This window comes from Sesamum indicum, linkage group LG4 (assembly GCF_026168435.1).
Source record: "Sesamum indicum cultivar Baizhima isolate 11 linkage group LG4, ASM2616843v1, whole genome shotgun sequence".
NCBI lineage: Eukaryota > Viridiplantae > Streptophyta > Magnoliopsida > Lamiales > Pedaliaceae > Sesamum > Sesamum indicum.
In genome coordinates, this window is record NC_142660.1 from 20,861,425 (window position 1) to 20,872,660 (window position 11,236).

General features: G+C 31.1%; 1 long non-coding RNA gene across 1 annotated transcript; it reads right to left on the reverse strand.

Annotated features, from left to right (window-relative positions):
• Window positions 1-6,305: 6,305 nt before the first annotated feature.
• Window positions 6,306-8,548, reverse strand: LOC148788550 (uncharacterized). Its single transcript, XR_016065124.1, has 2 exons — window positions 8,246-8,548; window positions 6,306-7,886 (listed from the first exon to the last, which is right to left on the reverse strand). It is a non-coding gene; the product is annotated as an uncharacterized LOC148788550 (long non-coding RNA).
• Window positions 8,549-11,236: the final 2,688 nt, after the last annotated feature.

Genomic DNA, 11,236 nt, shown 5'->3' on the forward strand with positions numbered 1-11,236 from the left:
CTGCCTACCATTTGTTGATTCCATTATTTTATTAATTTTAGTGTATTTATTTATTAATAATATTTTTATTTAACTTAATTTAATAAATATATTAATTGAAAACATTGAATTTGTACAATCTTGTAACAAATTTAATAAAATAGGTTCATTGAGTTCTAAAATTATTAATTAATTTTGTATGTACATCAATTAAAATCCAAATATTTTATCTATATATTTATATATCTTGTCTACATTTTATATATAAATACATACAAATATACTATTTTAAGAGTATGAGCATCACATATTTATATTCCTTATAAACAAAAATATAGGTGTACAAAAAGTCACTAAAACATTAAATTAGTATACCAATTTTATTTTATATGTAATAAAAGAATATAGAGACTAAATATATTCAATTAAATTCACGTGGGATTAATAATTATTCTATCTAATTTTTCAGTGAGTTAAATAAGTTGATAATTAACATAAATGATCTAATACTTTTAACTAAAAATAATATAACCAGAAGAGCACAACAAAGATCATTACGATTCGACAATGTGTAATTTATTGAGGAGTACAAGTTTAATTAATTATGTTGATATAATTACTTTTATAATTTAAACTTTAAAATATGACAAAATTAGATTTTATATATTTATTGCATTGGACAAAATCGAACAACTTCTTATATGTATTATAATACTTTATAATATTATGTCAAATATCAATGTAATTATTCTAAAGCAAAATAATTTTGATATAAAATAAAATACACGACTACAAAGATATTCATTGATACAGCCCAAGAACATGGTCCAATGAGGATGATTGGCCCAAGACCTGCACTTAGCCACCCCCACGCGGCATATGCTTGGTTTTTTCAAGTGTACCTCTTCTCCAGCATGGGAGACACAATGCAAGGCACGTCCCCTCAAAGCCCTGGACTTCCTGGAGGCTAGGGCTCCCTAGTGGCTACGAGTTCTCTCTAGTGAAGCGTCTCCCCAACTCGGAAATATATATTCAAAAGTAAACCTATATGAAGCCGCATCCTCCGCGCTCCCAACTTAGTAAGCGCTAAATTGTTTCATCCATCTTGATTTACTTTTATAATATAATTGGGCCCAACAGTCATTTTACGTTTCTTGAACCTCACTGAAAAAAGTCTAACCAATGGATATATTTCATTGAATTTCACTGTAACACATTGTAAAGCCCAGCACATTTTGTAAAATCAATGGAAAAGTTTGAGCACTATATGAAAAGCACCTTGACGTGGCTTATATCATGAAATGCTATACAATTCTTGGTTAGTACTTTCACTAGGAGAAAAACCAGATCCACAGAACCAGTGACGTAACTTATAACATGAAATGATATCTAACTGCATTACTCATGCTAGGCACCTTGACCAAAAGAGTATAGTCACACAAACCTTAACTCAAATATGTGGGTAACAGGATACGTAATTATGTTTGCTAGTTGAGGTGGAAACCACTCCATCACCTCCATTTAGTGGAACACTTAAAGTAAATATTTGCGTTCACCTGGACAACTGCTTTTTTATTTTTATTTTTTTTTGCCCAGTAATTTTAAAGAGCATAACTGATTCTCGTTCTGGAGTCACTAATAGAATTAATTGTACATTTCAATGATTTTCCAGTACCTTGACGAAATCTGGTGCTATAACTAAGCAGATGGTTAGTTAAAGAAAGCATCAAATCTTGAAGTGGACTGAACTACAGATGATCAATTCAAGATTCCAAGAAAAAAACAAGATTTCATAAATCATTAAGCAATGCTACATGCACATCAAGAAAAACCAAACACATAAACAAATAAGGTTAACTACCATCTGGCAATAACTTCTATTAGATCAGAAACTTCAGTGTCGCCGCTTCAATCAGCCTCCATTACTCAAAAGACAACATTTGAGTGTTGCGTCGCCGCCATGATCAATCATGCCGGAACACCTATACGAAGCCGCATCCTCCGCGCTCCTAACTTATGAGGCACTCAATCTGTTTCATCCATCTTGATTTACTTTTTAATATAATTGCGCCTAACGGTCATATTCCATTTCTTAAACCTCGCTGAAAGAGTCCAACGGTTAAATTATGTTGAAAACACGTTATAAGGCTCAACAAACGGATATATTTTTTGCAAATCTCATTGTAACACACTATGAGGCCCAACACAGGAATTTTAAGATATCGTAATTATTGATTAAACTTTTTAATCTTATTATGTATAAAATAAAATAATAATTAAAATTGTTCAGCCATCATCGTCATCATCATTATTATTATTGTTATTTTTATTATTATAATTATGATTTTTAGATTAATTCATAGGAATTACTAAATTTTGATATAATTTTATAAATAATAAAAAATCATAAGTCAATTACTTGTCAATTTAAAAAATATTAACGTAATACAAATATATATTAAAATATAACATAAAGTTCTATATATTATATTAAATAATAATTTTAATTATAAAAAATATTATAATTTACTAAGTTGTTGATTAAATTTATTTTTGTATGAAGATTTAATGTATAAATAAAAGTACCATAATTTATTATTATCTAAAATAAAATGTATGATATTGATTAATAATTATAATATATGGTCAATTTATATTATAAAACTGATCAAATATTAAATATATAAAGAATTCAAAAATAAAAATATATGTAAATATATATATATATATATTCACCAGCTCGCGAGCTGGACAGCCTCCTTTGAGCTCGAGCTCGGGTCGAGCTCAAAGTCGAGCCGGCTCGACTCATCTGCCACCCCTAGGAATCATTGTCCTTTTTTTATTTCCTTCTATTTTCAAACTTTCCTTCTGTAGGCCCAAATTTAACCCTGAGACCCAATTGACCAAAATTCTTTTTCACATCTTTTTTCTTTGGTTATAGCTTTTCATATTACAGAATTGGTACGGGATGTTTTTGGGTGGTAATTGGACCAGAACCTGATAAAATTCGGAGCTGGTTCGAATTCAAAAAAATAAAAAATGGAACTAATGGTAGGTTTTTAAAATTAGGATTAGCATGGGTTCATACAGGTCCCAATCCTTAAGAACCCGCTTGGGTGAAATATATATATATATATATATACATATTAATTTTTCTTCATTTATAAGTTTGTCTTCTCAGACCTAATTTACCCTCAGGCCCGTGCTTTTTCACTCACATTTTCAAAATCGTACGTGATGTTTAGGGGGTGGCAATTGAACCGGAACTCGATAGAACTCAGACAGGTTCAGGTTCAAAATATTAAAAATAGAACAAGTAGCGGGTTCTTAAAATTAGGATATGTCTAGGTCCATTGTGACTCCTAGATCCTTAAGGACCCACCCAGGTAATATATATATATATATATATATATAATTTTTTGAAAACTTTTCGTCACTTATTAGTTTGTCTTCACTTCCCCAAATTACAATGCGCTAAAGTTTAACCATTAACAAAATATTATATTATTTTATTCATTTATTGTTAAGTATTTGTTCAACATCAATCAATTATAAAATCATCCCAAAATACTCGACAATGAGGACGATGAAGATGTTATTGCCAATGTATAATTGTTTTGAATTGTTTAGATTGTTTTGTTAAAAAAAAAAATTATTTGTACTTGAGAATTAATTTATATTTTTAACTCAAATATAAAGCATACAAACACACAATATTAATGTCATAACCATGTTGGAGCTCCTCTTCTGATAGCTGCAATACAATCCCAGCTGTATTTACACCAACGGCTACAAAAGGAACAAGGGTCTCATAATTTATTTGTTGATTTCATTCCTTGTGTCTAATCATCTGGTGCTATAATTAAGCGGATGGTTAGTTGAAGAACTCATCAAATCTTGAAATGGATTAAACCACATATAATCAATTCAAGATTTCAAGAAAACAACAAGATTTCAATAAATCATTAAGCAACGCTACATGCACTTCAAGAAAAAACAAACACAAACGAATAAAGTTCACTACCATCTCGCAATAACTTCAATTATATCATAAACTTCCGTGCCTCCGCTTCGATCATCCTCCATCACTCAAAAGACAACAATTGAGTGTTGCGTCGCCACCATGATCAATCCTGTCGGAACACCTATATGAAGCCGCATCCTCCACGCTCCCAACTTATTAAGCGCTAAATCTGTTTCATCCATTGTGATTTACTTTTATAATATAATTGGGCCCAACGGTCATATTCCTTTCTTGAACCTCGCTGAAAGAGTCCAATGATTTAATTGTGTTTATTGAAAACAAGTTATAAGGCTCAACCAACAGATATATTTTTTTTCTGAATCTCACTGTAACACAATGTAAGGCCCAACATAGGAATCATTGTCCTTTTTTTGTTTCCTTCTATTTTCTAACTTTCCTTCTGTAGGCCTAAACTTAACCATGAGACCCAATTAACCAAAATTCTTTTTCACATATTTTTTCTTTGGTTATAGCTTTTCATATTACATAATTGGTACGGGATGTTTCCGGGTGATAATTGGACCAGAACCCGATAAAATTTGGAGCTGGTTCGAATTTAAAAAAATAAAAAATGGAACTAAGGGTGGATTTTTAAAATTAGGATCCGCATGGATCCATGCAGGTCCCAATCCTTAGAACCCACTCTGGTGATATATATATATATATATATTCTTCATTTATAAGTTTGTCTTCTCATACACAATTTATCCTCAGACCCATGCTTTTTCACTCACATTTTCAAAATGGTACGTGATGTTTAGGCGGTGGCAATTGAACTGAAACTCGATAGAACTCAGGCGGGTTCAAGTTCAAAAAATGGAGAACGGAACAAGTAGTGGGTCTTAAAATTAGGATCTGTCCAGGTCCATAGTGAGTCCTAAATCCTAAAGGACCCACCTCGGTAATATATATATATATATATACATATATATAGATATTTATTTTTTTTAAAACTTTTCTTCACTTATTAGTTTGTCTTCATTTCCCCAAATTACAATGCGCTAAAGTTTGACCATTAACAAAATATTATTTTATTTTATTCATTTATTGTTAAGTACTTGTTCAACATCAATCAATTATAAAATCATCCCAAAATACTCGACAATGAGGACGATGAAGATGTTATTACTGGAAAAAATATTTTTTTAGTTCTTTAAGTATGCCCAATTTTAGTTTTATTCCTATAAGTATGCCCATTTTTTATTAACTCCAGTAACTTGTACAATTGATTACATTTAGTCCTCCGATGGATTAGATTTATAATTTGCGTTGAAAAAGTGACATGGCTGGACACCTAGATGCGTTTTTGTTGATTTATAATCCTATGTGGCTAAAATCATGAGGTGGAAGACAAGTTGACCATCTTTTGGAGGGAGGAAAGGTGACTTTTCCCTAAAAAATACTTTTTCTAACCAACAAAATATATTTTCCTCTCTCCAAACTTTGCACGAACCCATTTTTCTCCCTTATCTCTCGGCTCCAATGTCTTCTTCCATGGAAGGGCCACTTTTTAGAAAGAAAACAATGTTCGGACCTCTTGGAATAATCAAAATCCAGGAAAGAGGTTCCATTCCTGTCAAGATTACAAGGTAATAAACTCATTTTTTTTCCTAATCAATTTTTTTTTAATTTTTTTAGATTTTTTAAATGAATTTAGTTTTGTAGAGAGAAGGGTTTGCCCAGTCAGCATACAAGCCACGTACTCTCCCATGTCGCATGACACGTGGTTAATTGGCCGAAAATTGGACCAACTAATTTACACGTTGGCAAGTTCCGGGTAAATTTAAAATTTTGGCCGGAAAAAAAAAGTAGAAAAACCCTCAAATGTACGTGAGAACTAACATTGAGAAATTTTTCGATTTATGAGATGCAATTTTCTCAGAAGATCATAACAAATGAGACTATATTGAAAAAGTCTCTAACACATGGACCAAAAATACGGTTTTTCCTTGATTTTTTTTTTAATATGAAAAGTAAAAATTTATTTTGAGATTGTACTTTAATTCACGTACTTTTGATTTTCATCATAATATACTAGAGGGCACAATAAAATTTAAAATGAATAGCGTATGAGTAACACGTAAATACTAATCCAAACTTGGAAAAATAAAAATATAATATAGAATAAATATCCTCAATTTTAATAAATGAAAAGTATTGTTGAAAAATTTAAATTAAGTCGCTTCCGAATAACTGATTTATTTGAGTATTAATATTAGATAATTATTTTTAATTTTTTCCATAATATAAAGGATGCGTATCATTTTCAGAATTCTAATAAAATATAACTTATGATTAAATATAAAATAGTGAGAATCTCTCAAGTGTTTATTCCAATTGCAAGAAAACATTCATATCCTCAAAGTTCACAAATAAAATAATTCATGATTGTATGATATAGATTTTTCAACAAATTATTCTATGATATACCTGCAAAAATAAGAGGCTAATAACATGAACCAATATGGATTTTGCAAATCCATACAAGAATATCAAATGTATTAAAAACAAAAAATTTAAAGGCAAGCACATGAAAAGAAAACCCAACACAATAAATGCACCAAGAATAAATTTACAAAAAAGAGAAGAGGGTTTATTCTCAAATTTAGGTCCCAACCCTATCCTTGCATCCATCACATTTGGAGCAGCGTCAAAAATCCATAATTCCTTTCTTTCCAAATGAGAATGGTGATTGTGTGGCTTTTCAAAGAAATCAAAGCTTGGGTTCGAATTATACAAAGTGTAAAAATCAATGGTTCAACATTCTTGATTCCGAAATATGGAAGAAAATTTGACAAAAAAGAATTAATAGGGGCACCAGTTACTTTTTAGTTAGAAACTTGAAGAGAGGAATATCAAGATAAGTAGGCTACCATTAGGTTCTAAAATGTCGTAAAGAAGCACACTTTAGCAGCCAACATATGTCGAGCATTTAAATCCTACTTAACCTTTTGATTCCCACACAATCCTTATGGAGACGAGGTTATATATCTACTTTGCACGAAATTGGCAACGCAAATTCAAATTCTAGTCATCTCTCTTGTAAAAGACAAGTATGAATCACATATACGAACTGACGTGCTTCACTTGTAGAATTAAATGAATGCATGTTACACGTATAACTGAAAAATGATATATCAAGTATATGGTGTTTTATAGTTGTATGCTACATGTGTTGAGGCTAAAGAAATCACATGGCGCAGTTCAAAAAGTGAAGAAGTTAAATTAGCAAGATGCCAAAAGAATAAAGTGATCAAACAACACATGTTTATTAATGGTTTCCAGGGCCCTTAAACAGAAACAGAATGTTGATGAATCTCATAAACATGAAGAATAAGATATATATTAAACAATCAAGCAGGCATATGCAAGACCCTTGGCAAAACTAGGAATTTATAACTTGAGCATGATAATCGTACAGAAAGATGAGGACTCTTCCCACCATCATCATCTCATTGTCGAAAAGTTCAGGGATACATCGTAGAACTAAGGTAAGATTACAGCAGCAAGAAAACAATTATGATTATAACAAAACTAACTAAGAGAATTATTGGAAACCAAAGAAAACTTCATAATGAGGGTGTTTGTAATCATGACTTTCAAGAACAGAAACCAAAACTGGCAAAAAGAGCCACGTAGATACAGCCAAAAGATGGCTTATATGCACAATAGATAACAAAGCAAACAAGATACAAACAGGCTAAATCCACAACAAACAACACTTGTCATAATATCATTACCCACATGTGGAATTCAAAAACCTTAAATTTCTTGAATCTTTGAATGGAAAGGAAAAGGGCCTTGTTATTTGTCATACCTCAGGTCTATGGTAATTGATCGGAGAAAACAAAGTAAACGAACCTTTTGTTGGGTACTCCAAAATCTGCATCCATACGTTAAGAAAGAATGAAATAAGCATAAAAATTCCAATGGTTTGTTTGGAAGTCCTACCATCCCTCAGTTGTTTCCCAGCAAATAACAGTTACCCATAATGCACACATTAGCTATGGGACGAAGAAAACCAAAACTGTTTGTTTCTTGAAATTCATGACAAAAACATGGACTTGTCGAATCTTTTGAGTTGAAGAATCCATGATTTCTTGACAGAAACCTTAAATTTCTTGAATCTTTGAGTTCAAAATACTTGACAAAAACCTTAAATTTCTTGAAAGGAAAAGGGCCTTGTTATTTGTCATACCTCAGGTCTATGGTAATTGATCGGAGAAAACAAAGTAAACGAACCTTTTGTTGGGTACTCCAAAATCTGCATCCATACGTTAAGAAAGAATGAAATAAGCATAAAAATTCCGGTACGCAAACCCAACTCCAATGGTTTGTTTGGACTCTAAGCACAAGTCGTTCTTCACGAACCTCCTCTATCCCGACTGCCGAGTCCCCTGCCTTGAAGAGATAATCACACTCTTCGTCGTCATGATAGACGGATGGAACTAAACAGAAATCAAATATATATGTGTGAGTGTTTGATGTGTGTAGAAGTTGAGAGTAAACAAGAAGATGAAAGAAAGATGCAGAAGATAATTTCAAGATTTAAGAAGAAGGGCAGTATATATACAGAGCCCAACTGCACCTAATCTTAATCTCTTCCCAACGGCTAGTTGGGTATTCTGGCAAAGAAGAAGCGCGATAGCAACTTTACAAGACAGAGTTGCCAGTTAAATAAAAACAACTAATAAAAGTGTTAGTCGTTTTCTTCTTCTTCTTCTTCTGCACTGCCTACCATTTGTTGATTCCATTATTTTATTAATTTTAGTGTATTTATTTATTAATAATATTTTTATTTAACTTAATTTAATAAATATATTAATTGAAAACATTGAATTTGTACAATCTTGTAACAAATTTAATAAAATAGGTTCATTGAGTTCTAAAATTATTAATTAATTTTGTATGTACATCAATTAAAATCCAAATATTTTATCTATATATTTATATATCTTGTCTACATTTTATATATAAATACATACAAATATACTATTTTAAGAGTATGAGCATCACATATTTATATTCCTTATAAACAAAAATATAGGTGTACAAAAAGTCACTAAAACATTAAATTAGTATACCAATTTTATTTTATATGTAATAAAAGAATATAGAGACTAAATATATTCAATTAAATTCACGTGGGATTAATAATTATTCTATCTAATTTTTCAGTGAGTTAAATAAGTTGATAATTAACATAAATGATCTAATACTTTTAACTAAAAATAATATAACCAGAAGAGCACAACAAAGATCATTACGATTCGACAATGTGTAATTTATTGAGGAGTACAAGTTTAATTAATTATGTTGATATAATTACTTTTATAATTTAAACTTTAAAATATGACAAAATTAGATTTTATATATTTATTGCATTGGACAAAATCGAACAACTTCTTATATGTATTATAATACTTTATAATATTATGTCAAATATCAATGTAATTATTCTAAAGCAAAATAATTTTGATATAAAATAAAATACACGACTACAAAGATATTCATTGATACAGCCCAAGAACATGGTCCAATGAGGATGATTGGCCCAAGACCTGCACTTAGCCACCCCCACGCGGCATATGCTTGGTTTTTTCAAGTGTACCTCTTCTCCAGCATGGGAGACACAATGCAAGGCACGTCCCCTCAAAGCCCTGGACTTCCTGGAGGCTAGGGCTCCCTAGTGGCTACGAGTTCTCTCTAGTGAAGCGTCTCCCCAACTCGGAAATATATATTCAAAAGTAAACCTATATGAAGCCGCATCCTCCGCGCTCCCAACTTAGTAAGCGCTAAATTGTTTCATCCATCTTGATTTACTTTTATAATATAATTGGGCCCAACAGTCATTTTACGTTTCTTGAACCTCACTGAAAAAAGTCTAACCAATGGATATATTTCATTGAATTTCACTGTAACACATTGTAAAGCCCAGCACATTTTGTAAAATCAATGGAAAAGTTTGAGCACTATATGAAAAGCACCTTGACGTGGCTTATATCATGAAATGCTATACAATTCTTGGTTAGTACTTTCACTAGGAGAAAAACCAGATCCACAGAACCAGTGACGTAACTTATAACATGAAATGATATCTAACTGCATTACTCATGCTAGGCACCTTGACCAAAAGAGTATAGTCACACAAACCTTAACTCAAATATGTGGGTAACAGGATACGTAATTATGTTTGCTAGTTGAGGTGGAAACCACTCCATCACCTCCATTTAGTGGAACACTTAAAGTAAATATTTGCGTTCACCTGGACAACTGCTTTTTTATTTTTATTTTTTTTTGCCCAGTAATTTTAAAGAGCATAACTGATTCTCGTTCTGGAGTCACTAATAGAATTAATTGTACATTTCAATGATTTTCCAGTACCTTGACGAAATCTGGTGCTATAACTAAGCAGATGGTTAGTTAAAGAAAGCATCAAATCTTGAAGTGGACTGAACTCCAGATGATCAATTCAAGATTCCAAGAGAAAAACAAGATTTTATAAATCATTAAGCAATGCTACATGCACATCAAGAAAAACCAAACACATAAACAAATAAGGTTAACTACCATCTGGCAATAACTTCTATTAGATCAGAAACTTCAGTGTCGCCGCTTCGATCAGCCTCCATTACTCAAAAGACAACATTTGAGTGTTGCGTCGCCGCCATGATCAATCATGCCGGAACACCTATACGAAGCCGCATCCTCCGCGCTCCTAACTTATGAGGCACTCAATCTGTTTCATCCATCTTGATTTACTTTTTAATATAGTTGCGCCTAACGGTCATATTCCATTTCTTAAACCTCGCTGAAAGAGTCCAACGGTTAAATTATGTTGAAAACACGTTATAAGGCTCAACAAACGGATATATTTTTTCCGAATCTCATTGTAACACACTATGAGGCCCAACACAGGAATTTTAAGATATCGTAATTATTGATTAAACTTTTTAATCTTATTATGTATAAAATAAAATAATAATTAGAATTGTTCAGCCATCATCGTCATCATCATTATTATTATTGTTATTATTATTATTATAATTATGATTTTTAGATTAATTCATAGGAATTACTAAATTTTGATATAATTTTATAAATAATAAAAAATCATAAGTCAATTACTTGTCAATTTAAAAAATATTAACGTAATACAAATATATATTAAAATATAACATAAAGTTCTATATATTATATTAAATAATAATTTTAATTATAAAAAATATTATA